Consider the following 11,551-nt stretch of genomic DNA (forward strand, 5'->3'; position numbering starts at 1 on the left):
CATATACAATCTGCTTTTTTCAGTATTTCCATGTTATCATGTTAAAATCTACCACATCTTTTTGGATTACAACAGAATGATCCATTGTATGGATATACAAAAATATGTTTAAACAATCCCCTCTTGTTGGGTATACAAGTAGATTGTTTTCATTTTTTGGTTCTTATAAACAACATCCTAGAACTAAGTATTTTTTCACATTTACAGTTATTACTTTAGGATAAATTCCTAGATGTGGACTTGCTGACATGTTGCATTTTACTTTTTCCTTAAAATTTTTTTTCTTATGCATATATGGAAAGCTGATATTCAGCACAATCTGCATTGCCAATTCAGGAGGAAAAGATGGTCTATGTAATAAACAAGACTGGAATAATTGGCCATTCATATGGGAGAAAATGGAAATGATTCCCTACCTCACACCATACACTAAAAATCTATACCAGATGGATTAAAGATTTAAATGTAAATGGTAAAACCTACAACTTTAGAATAAAATATGGGACAGCCTCCTTACAGAAAGAGCCTTAATAAAACCTTTTAAACATATCATACAAAAAATTTAAACCATAAAGGAAATATTTGGTAAGTTTGACTATATTAAAATTGAAAACTTCCTTTCATCAAAAAACCCCAACAAGAATGAAAAACCCAGGGGTGCCTGGGTGGCTCAGTCGGTTAAGCATCTGACTCTTGGTTTGAGCTCAGGTCATGATCTCATGGGTCTTGGGATTGAGCCCTGTTGGGCTCCCAGGACAGTGGGGAGTCTGCTGGAAAGTTTCTCTGCCTCTGCCCCTCCCCTCACTCATGCGCATGTGCATGCACTCTCTCTCTCTCTCTCTCTCTCTCAAATAAATAAATAAATAAATCTTAAAAAAAAAAGAATGAAAAGACTAGTCACAATCTGCAGGAAGGTATTTGCAACACACATAACTAACCAGAGTAGCATCCAGAATATACAAAAATACTTATGAATCAAAGAGACTAAGAATAGAAAATGAACAAAAAAACATGAACAGAAATTCCATAAAAGATGAAATATTTATCATTACTTTTCAAACTGCACATACATGCCTTTGTATCTGTGGTACATTCCACAATAAAAATGAAAAAAAAATCCGTAATCATTTTTATTTACTGTAAAAGCAACACATTATCATACCAACATTAACCTCTTAGTTTTGATAAATGTGCTATGATTGTGTAAGACACTATCATTGGGGGAACTGAGGTGAAGCATTTATTGGAATTCTTTAGATTGTCTTTGCAACTCTTTTGCAAAACCTAAAATTATTTCCAAATAAAAAAAAATTTTTTTAAAGTACTACAGAAGCCAAACCATGCAGAGCCTTGGAGGCTATCTGAATGGTTTGGATTCTGTTCTGTGAGCAATGGGTTCACTGGAGGGTTTTCAAAAGGTGGGGCAGGGTCCAGTGGATGTGAAAAGACAAAACACAGCTTCTTAAGAATCTCAGATATTTTCAGAGATGTGGAGGCAGAATTTCCCTTTGGCCAGATGGTGGCTGCCTTGGCCATGGGCCCCGCGATCTCCGTGACCGGGGACACATGGAGGAGAGCCAGGGAGAACACAGCATCCATTGATCAGAGTGGATATCGGGTGGGGAGGGAGAACCCCACAGCCAGTCATTACGGGGTCCTGGGGGAGATGGGGAGGAAACGGGAAGGCCAGAGGCTTGCAGGGGTTGGTGGTGGTTGGGAGGGAGGCCTGGGAACTGAGCGGGCAGGCCCCCACCCTCGAGCTTCCTGTGTCCCTCAGCCAAGCCCTCAGGCTGCTTGCTCCTCACCTGCTCCCACCCCCTGTACCTCAGCATTCAGCAAGTGGCCTCTTCCTCCTTTCCCTCCCTCCCGGTGCTCAGGCATACACACAGTTCTCTTCCCCTTCTCCCTACCCCCTTCCTCTCAGCACCCAGAAGAGGCCTGGTCCTTCCCTTTTCTGAATTTTTTGGTCTTCTCAGCTCACAAAATTCTCCATCAGAAGATCAGATAAACCTTCTCTTTGATCCCACGCTTCCCTCCAGCTACTGCCCTTCCTCCCCTCTTCAGCCAAACCTCCTCAAAGCCCCATTTGTCTCCAAGGGTCAGACTCCCACTTCCTGCCCTCAGACCACCCGCTCCCCCCCAGCCCCTGGAACCTCCTACCCCATAGATAAGAGCAACACCTTTCCCTTGGCCTACCCATCCCTGTGCCCTGCTTTCTCTCCTTCCGTAACACTCCTCACCCCTGGAGGTATTACGTACTTACCTGCTTCTTGTCTGTTTCTCTCACTAGATTATAAGGCCAGTGTTACCTGCTGAACTGTGTGTCTGTCCACCCCTACCCCTGCTGCCAAACTCATATGTTGTGGTCCTAAGACCACAGAACGTGTCCTTATTTTGAGATATGGTATTTATAGAGGTAAAGCAGTTAAAATGAGATCATTACAGTGGGCCCTAATCCAGTATGACTGGTGTCCTCATGAAGTGGGGAAATTTGGACACACATATACACAGGAGAATGCCATGTGAACATGAAGATGGCCAATCACAAGCCAATGGTCTAGAATAGACCATTCCCTCTCCTCCCTCAGGAGGAACCAACCAGGTTGACACCTTGATTTCAGACTCTTAGCTTCCAGAACTGTAAGAAAATAAATTGTTGTTATTTCAGTTCTCCAGTCTCTAGTCCTTGGTTATGGCAGCCCTACAGACTCATCTCGCTGATGACAGCAGGAACTTTGCTCTGCTCACGCCACTGTTTCCAGTGCCAAGAACAATGCCTGGCGCGCAGTAGGAACTCAGTCAAAATATTTGTTGTTTGAAGGAATGAAAGAACTTTTTCCAAACTCAGTGGGTGCTCCTTTTGGCCACTTGATAATTATTTGTTTTAAATATATTCCTTAGATGAGGAGAAACATGTAAGCTACAAACGGATAGATGGTGAAAAGCATATCCTCTCAGAGATGTTCCGTGAAAGATGCACCCTGTGCTCGGGTAGATGGGTGACCTTTCAAAGACTTCCACAAACCAAACATACCCTGGGCACTTATGTTCTTACTTTCTTCACCTTGCAGAAGCCGGCCTCCAAGGTGATCCCCAGGGACCCCAGCCTCCATGTGGAGTCTCCTCCCACACGGAATAGGACTATGATCGGATAGGGAGGAAATAACAGTGTGTGACTTCCCAGGTTAGGCCATAAGATGTTGCAGCTTCCACACTCTCGGGTCACTGGCTCTGGGTGAAGCCAGCCGCCATGTTGTGAGGCCGCTCAGGCAGCCCCGGGAAGGGGCCCACAGGATGGGGAACTGAGGCCTCCTTCCAACAGCCAGCGCCATTCATCAGCCACTTAAGCAAGAGGCCTTGGAAGCGGATCTGTCAGCCTCAGTCAAGCCTTCAGGTGACTGTAGCCCCGGTCAACACCCTGACTGCGACCTCACAAGAGGCTCTGAGCCAGAATGGTGCAACCCTGCCGTTCCTGAATTCCTGACCCACGGAAACCGAGCAATAATCAATGTTCCTTGTTGCTGTAAGCCGCTGAGTTGTGGAATCATCGGTTACCCAGCAATGTATAAGGAGCATAACCTGGAAGACAGCTCCATGTGCGTGTGCTGAGAGCACTGTCAGTCGGTTTAGTGCCTGGCTAAGTTCCCATGCACATATTTTAGCCCTTGATTGAATGGGTCTCTGAGCAGACTTACCACTGCCTGTCTTTCTCCCCTCGAAGCATCCATGGCTTCCTCCAACTTATTCCTCACTCTCCTGGGGGCCTAGACAACTCCTTCTCTGGCTCCTTGGTGGGCTTCTCTTCCACTCCTTAAGCGCTGGGGTTTCCTGGGGTTCCATCCTGGGCTCCCTTCCCTTTCCACTCAATAATCATGAGTCAACTCAAATGACCAGTGGGTCAAAGCTCTCCCACCCCTCATTATGCTGCCAGCTCCCCAACCCCCTCCCCAGCTCAGATCTCTCTAGAGCCCCCGTTTGTCATCCCCTGGACAGGGACAGCCCCCAGGAGCCTCAGGCTCAGAGTTGCAAACTGAATGTATCTTCTCCCCAGTCTTGCTCCATCTAAGAGGTGGCATCCCAACCAAGAACTTGTTGCCATCCTGGGTCTCATTCTCCCCCAATAATAGCAACCATGCCAGCCCTGTGGATTTTGCCTCCTGGTTAATTCATTTAGTATTTCTTGTCTTCTTTTCACCCCTCCCACACCCTCCCACGGCAGCCCAGGCCACCATCTCCTGCCACCTGGACCACTGTAGCAGCCTCCTCACTGCTCTTCCTGCTGCCATCTACTTCCGTTCTCCACAGATTATTCTCCACAGTCAGAAGGAATTTTAAAATCTAAATTTGGCTGTGCTCACTCCTCTGCTTAAAACCTGCTCCCTATACTTTACAAAAAGAAGGAGAAAGAAAAGTCTCAGCATGTCACCTAAGTTCCTCTTGCTGTAAGTTGCTCCAGCCTCAGGACCTTTGCACTTGCTGTTTCCTCTTCCTAGAATTTGCTTCACTCAGTTATTCATGACTCCCTACCTTGCTTCATTTAAGTCTCTACTAATGACTATTTTCTCCAAGATGTCTTCCCTGTTTGCCCTTCACAGAATAGGAACCCCCAGCCCCTTGCCCTGATTTATATTCCTCCTCTGCACTTGTCACTTTATGCATGTTATGCATTTATTTGCTTATTGGTTTGTCTTTTTCTCTGTCTCCCAATAAAATGGAAGGTCCATGAGGGCAAAAATTTTGTCTGCTTTGTTCAGTGTGCCCAAACCCAGTGCCTGAATAGGGTCTGGCATGCAGTAAGCACTCAACAGATGTAATCAGTGAATGAAATTCTTGCTTTATGTTTTGGGCTCCAGCAACACTGAACTGCTATTGGCTGCCCACACACACTATGCTGTTTCTTGCCTCCAAGCCTTTGCTCATGCTGACCCACCTGTGTGGAGGCCCTTCCTTCTTGGCATAAATATTTCTCACGACTCCTTGAAGGTTCTGCTTGGGTTATCACCTCCTCCAGGCAGCCTTCACTGATCACTGCCCCCCTTTGCCTGGAGTAAGTACTCTTTCCAGGTGGGCTCGTGCAGTACCTTGGACAAGTCAATTGCAGTACCTATCATTGTGTTTTTGAAGGACATATTCATTGTTTCTTTGCTTGCTTGCGTGTTGTGAGCACCTTGGGAGCAAACCTTTTCTCTGCTAAATCCTTAGCATGTAGGCTGGGATTGTCAGTGCTGAGTGAATGTTTTTATGAATGAATGAATGAATGAATGAATGAATAAATGAATGAACGATGAGTCAGCTCGGGTCTAGCCATAAAACTCACTCTGTGACCCTGAGAAAATCCGCGTCCCTCTCCAGACAGGGAGTCCCCAGTTTTTCTCCTCGGTATAACCAGGTGTCTCACCAACCAGCTGTGTTTATTAAAAATACAATTTCTGGTCCCAGCCCTGGGGGTTCTGATCCTGGGGAAGAGGGGATGTCTGCATGAAATGCACCCCACGGGCCATTCTGATGTGGCAGCAGTGAGACACCATGGCTCCCAGACCCCTTCTTGCTCTGCAGACCTGAGATTCTGTTTTGACAAGAAACCAGAAGGGGAAAGTGGCACTTGATGGCCCCTGGAGGGCTGGGGGTGTGGGTGGGACAGGCACAGAGAAGGCAGCCGCCCCTTTTCCAATCAGGGTTGTAGACTGAAAGGGGGAGAAAGACAAGCACAGCTGCACAGGACAACTGAGCTCTTTCATGGCCAAGTTTTCCTCCCCACGACCCTGCCCCCTCCCTGTTGCCGCCCCCACAGCGCCATCTGTTCAGGTTTTTCACCCTGCCCAGACCCCATCACCCTAGGTAGAGGCCCAGGGTGTACTCTGGTGGCCCTGGATCCCTGAAGTGGGGCCACAGAGGGAAGGGGCCGTCACCTTGAGAAAGGAGGGAGAGAGAACAAGCATTTTGGGGAAGGAAACATAACTCAGGCTATGCTGTGGCCTTGGGGGCAGGGTGGCTTGGGGAGTCCCGCTTCCTATTTTTTGGCAGCTCTGTCACTCCAAGGTGATGTGGGGACATTCCACTCATCCTCAGAAACCCCCTGCCTTCGCTGTGGCAGCTCTGATGGTGTTATAAAGGGGCCTGTCCAGTCCCTGCCATTCCCAGTGCTCAGATTTTGGGGTAGATCCCTGGGCTGGGGGTCAGGATGATGGGCTCTAATCCTGACTCTGCCATGGACATGCTGTGTGGCCTTGGAGAAGACTCTTGCCCTCTCTGGGCATCTTTGCAAGGCAGGTAGGGTCAGAATGGAGGACGTCTAAGACAGTCTCACTTAATTATCCTGTCCTTGCAAAGCATAGCAAGAGTATCTACTATCAACATGACTTATGAGTCTTGATGTTGACCTTGATCACTGGGCTGAAGTAGTGTTTGTCAGGGTTAGACACTGTAAAATTGATTTTCCCTCCTTTCCATACTGTGCTCTTTGGAAGGAAGTTCACTTTAAGACTGGGGAGTTATGCTCCACCTCCTCAAAGGCGAAGTATCTGCATAAATTATTTATGGAATTCTTCTGCATGGGAAATTTGTTCTCTCCCACTTAGTTATTCACTCATATTTGTATCAGTGTAACACTTCCATTTTTTTCTTGCTCAAATTGTTGCACCTTTGGTCATTAGAAGCTCTTTCAGTGAGTTCCTGTGTCTCTTTGACCTACTTCCATCATTGTGGGTTTTGTCTGTTAGTTGTTTGGCACTTCCTTACTTTCTCCAGGCTCATCTTGTGTATTTCCTACCCTGGTCCTAGAGTCAGCTATTTGCCCCCTCTGATTTCTTTTATTGGAGAACGGTGTTAGAAGATGTGGGTGCTAAGGTGTGCTCATTGCTGCTGGGATAAGATTGCTTGTAAGCTCCTTCAGCTGATGGACCAAGGCAATATATGTGTATATACTGACTTCTGTGTACACACGTATCTTTAAAAGTTTCTATATGTATCTATCAATCTACCAATCTTCATCTATATCTAGATTAAACTAAGCGTGAACTCATACTGTCTCTGGCTCTGACCCATTACTGCAGAGATCATTCTGCTTCCTGCTTGTCTATAAACTCTCACTCCAGCAGTGAGAAACCACATCATTCTTCCTTTGATGATCAAATTGTCTGGACTTTGGTAAGTGGAAGCCCCTTTAAGTTGGTTCCTTTCACTCGGCCTCACCAGTCTTGAGTGCTTCCTTGCTTTTCGACACGAGATATTTCCAGTTCAGGCACTTTCCCTACCCAATCCTGGAATCAGTCTCTTCTCTAAGGATGTGGGTTTTACTTAGTGGAGACTGGTATTTAGGAACCAAGATCTGGGCACTGGGTGCGCTAATTGCTAGGACGGTATTGTAGTTCCCTGGCCCCGTAGGTGGGCAGAGCTAGGGAGTATGTGTGCGCGTGCGCGCATGTGCGTGCATGTGCTTGCGTGCGCGCATGTCTTTTAGAGCATGAGCGCCTACTGATGTCTCCAGTTAAAACTCAGATTCGCAAGGATCTTTTCTCCATTCCATATTTTTAACTTCCTTTTCCCATACTGAAGATCTGGGTTCGCAAGTCATCAATATATTTGCTCATTTCTTCAATCACACAACACAGATGGTAACTTCAGAATTATAATACCACGCTTCTGCCAACTACTACTAAGTAAAGCTCAGGATTTCTTTGCCATTCTCTTTATCCGTGAAGTGTATCCTGCTAAGGGGTCAGGACTCAGAATCTTGTGGCCAAAGTTACTTGAATTAATTATTTTTTGTGTGTGGTTATACTATTTACTTGAAGTACAGTTAAGTTCATTTTTTCTCTTCGTTTTCAAGTTTAGGGTTTAGGTTTTCATATCTTTAATTTTATTTTTGAAAATGTACCGTGTTTTTGTAGTTAAAAAGTCAAAACTGTATACAAACATATCCAGAGAAATTTCGCTGCCATCTCTTTCTTCTCCATTGCATTGTGTCCAACTCCTTATGAGTGACCATTTTTTTTTTAAAGATTGAATTCATTCATTTGAGAGGGGGAGAGAGAGAGAGCACGAGCAGGGGGGAGAGGCAGAGGGAGAGGGAGAACCAGACCTCCCGCCGAGCCAGAAGCCGGACATGGGGCTTGATCCAGGACCTGGAGATCACCACCCGAGCAGAAGGCAGATGATTAACCTTCTGCCTGAGCCACCCAGGTGCCCCGTGAGTGACCATTTTCAGTAAGTTTTCGATTTATCCTTCCTGGATAAAATTTTTCATAAGTAAGTAAGTACAAACATAAATAAATGGTTTTCAAAAAGTTTTTCTTATATGGAAAGTGAGAGTGCCTATTTGCTCAAAGCCTCACTAACGTGTTGTCAAGCTTTTGAACTTTTGCCAATTTAATAGATGAGAGATGGCATTTCAATGCAGTTTGATTTGCATTAAAGCTTCTCATATGTGTCAGACTCGTTTGCAAATACGTTTCCCTGGGACATGTGCTGGGCCATTTCAAGCAATCTCAATGGACTGGATCTCAGGGTTGAGCTAACCCATGGGTGATTGGTAGCTGAGGCTCCCCATCATGCCTAGGGGCCAGTGGGGTCCACACAGAGAATTGAGCTCCTTGGTCCCCCTCTCTGGTTCCTGAAGGCCACGACCCTACTCCGAGCCCCCACCAGCCAAAGGAGCAACTGCTTCCTCGACACAAAGAAGACTCTGAGTGAGGAGGATGACTTGGTCTCTGAGAAATGCTCAAGTCTTGACCTCCTCCACAGCCCAGAGGGCCAGTCAGGGCCGAGGAATGACAGAGCCAGGACCATGGGGTATAAAGGACAGAGTGGGACTGCTCCTACAGGAAGCTGTGTTTGGAGACACAAGGCAGCCTGTCTCCCCAGGATGATTGACACAGCCTCTTGCTTACCTCTCAGCCCGAAGGCTCATTATCCGTCATCCCCTACCTGTCTGCCTGAGTGACCCACCTAAAACTTAGATATGACTGTGGCACTACTGGATTACAGACTTCTTTTGGCTTTCCAGGATGACAAAACTCAGCTGGGATCTGACCGCTCCCTTGCTTTCCCAATAGAATCTCTCTTCTTACATAACACACCCTTTAGTCATCCATTCCCTCTATCCATCCATCCATCCATCCATCCATCCATCCATCCATTTGTGTTAATTTATCTGTTGATACATAACACATTACCTCAGCACTCAGCATCTGAAACAGCAATAAACATTTACTGTTGCACACTCTCTGTGGATTAGGCATCCAGAAGCAACTTAGGGTGGGTTCAGCTCCAGGTCTCTCATGAGGCAGCCGTCAAGCTGTCAGCTGGGGCTATAACCATCCAAAGGCTGGACTGGGTTGGAGGGTCCACTTCCAAAAGGCTTGCTCACATGGCCAGCAAGTTGGTGCTGATGCTGGCAGGAGGCTTCTGTTCCTTGCCATGGCTGTTTCCATAGAGTCACTTGAGTGTCCTAACAACATGGTAGCTGGCTTCCACCACAGTGAGCGATCCAGGAGACAGCAAGGTGGAAGCCACATGTCTTTTATGACCTTGTCACAATAGTCACATACCATCACTTCCTCCACAGTTGATTCTCTTAAAGGTGAGTGTGTCCATCCAGTCCACACTGAAGAGGGCTCCACCTTGGAAAGGCAGGAGTGCTAAGTATTTGTGGACATGTTCTAGAATCACCCAGCCAACATTTATTGAGCACCTGCTGTGCGCCTGACCCTCTTAGCACCTCATACAGTTCAGAGCCTTGGGAAGCATATCATCTAGATCAGGGATGCGAACTCAAATGCCCACAGGGTCCAGAAAGTGACTCAGGAAGTGCAAATGAGCAAAGTGACTCAGGTGGAGACTCTGGTGATCTGGGTACCACATGCTTAAAGTGGACGATGGGAGAGGCCGCTGCCCAGAAATTTATGTGAAGCCTCCCTGTTGTTAGACGTTGACAATGGATTCAGTTTTGTTGTTTTTTTAAACCCTGTGTTTGCCAGGTTTGGCACATACATCACCAGTTTGCAAACTGATGCAGCTATAGTGAATTTCTCATTGTACTCCCCAAACACTCATTCATTAAAAAATGCGCGAGGCCCCTTTCACACATCCCAGAAATGATTAGCCATCACCCCCTGCACATACTGCTTCCTTGGCCTGGAATGCCTTCTCCTCTTTCTTCCCAGAGTGAACTTCTATTCTTCCTTCACAACCCAGGTGCAAATGTCTCTCCCTCTGGGAAACCTCCTCTGACCCCTATCCTGGGGGCTGCTGCTGGCTTCCTCCTGTAGGCTGCTACCTTATCTATGTCCCCAGCTCCATCTTTGCACTCCCTTGTCTCCCTCACGAAGAGGTGAGTTCCTGAGGGAGTGAATGAAAAGACAGGAGTTGTTGAGCAGAAGGGAACAATTGCCTTGGGACGTGGGGCAGGGCTTCCCGGAGGAGGTGGTCCTGGGGGAATGAACAGGACTTGCAGATAGGGGGGCCCCTTGGCAGGAGGAAGAAGATGAGCAAAATCACAGAGGCAGGGAAGCATGGGTGGTGCCTGAGTGAGCAGAGTCCCGGCTCCTCCCTTCTTAGACTCCCCCGCCCCCAACTGGAGGGGCTCTTGGCTGCCTGCCCAGATGGTGAGGGGCAAACTCCACAGACCGCGAGGAGCTCCAAGTAGCTGGGGAGAGTGGGATGACCCTCAGTGGCCTCTGCCATGGGGCCTTGGCTCTTGGTTTCCACTGTCTTTAGAGCTTGACCCTTCTCTAGCCCTTGTGGCAGCCCCCTTGCTGGTGGGTGTCCTTGCAGCCTCTCCCCTCCTTCTACCGTCTGCTCATCCAGCAGCTAGGGGAATATTTTGGGAAAAATAAGTCTGATTACATTACTCTCCTCTTAGTTCCTGCCCATGGCTTTTCAGGGCTCTAACGCAAAAACCTCCGCCACCCCTTCTCGTGTCCCCGTCCCTCTCACTGTGCCTCTTTTGTGCTTCCAACTCTTCTCCTGCAACAGGACTTCTGCGTATACTCTTCCTTCTGACTGTAATGCTTTTCCCTGACTTCTTTCACCAGTTCATCCTTTCTCTTTCTTCAGAACTCAGGTTAAGCCCTCAGGGGAGCCCTCCCAGACCCTTAAAATCTACTGGATTCCTTTGGTATGTGCTTTTCCCCTCTTGAACAACCATACCATGATTTGTATGATGCTTCATTATTAAGATCTGATCCCCTACAACACTGTGAACTATACAAGGGCAAGGCCTGTCTGTCATGTTCACCCTGCTACTCCCAGGACTCAACACACTGTCCCTGGCATACAGTGGGTGATCAATAAATGCATCTGTGTCTCTGGCAGCACATGACCAATGCTCGTAGCTATTGCCTCACAGCAGGCAGGGGGGAGGAGGCAAAGCAGAGATTATTGGTTCCATTGTACAGCTGAAAAAACTGAGATTTGGAGAACTTAAGTAAACCATCATGAGCCCCCAGGGTGTTAGTGGGCAGTCAGGGACTTGAACTCAGGGCCCTGCTCCTGAGTATCATGAGCTCCTCCACTAGGAAACAATTTTAGGGACAGTGCAAACATGACAGGT

This window comes from Callorhinus ursinus, unplaced genomic scaffold, assembly GCF_003265705.2.
Source record: "Callorhinus ursinus isolate GAN/ISIS: 27379988/994484 unplaced genomic scaffold, GSC_fseal_2.0 scaffold38, whole genome shotgun sequence".
Taxonomy (NCBI): Eukaryota; Metazoa; Chordata; class Mammalia; order Carnivora; family Otariidae; genus Callorhinus; species Callorhinus ursinus.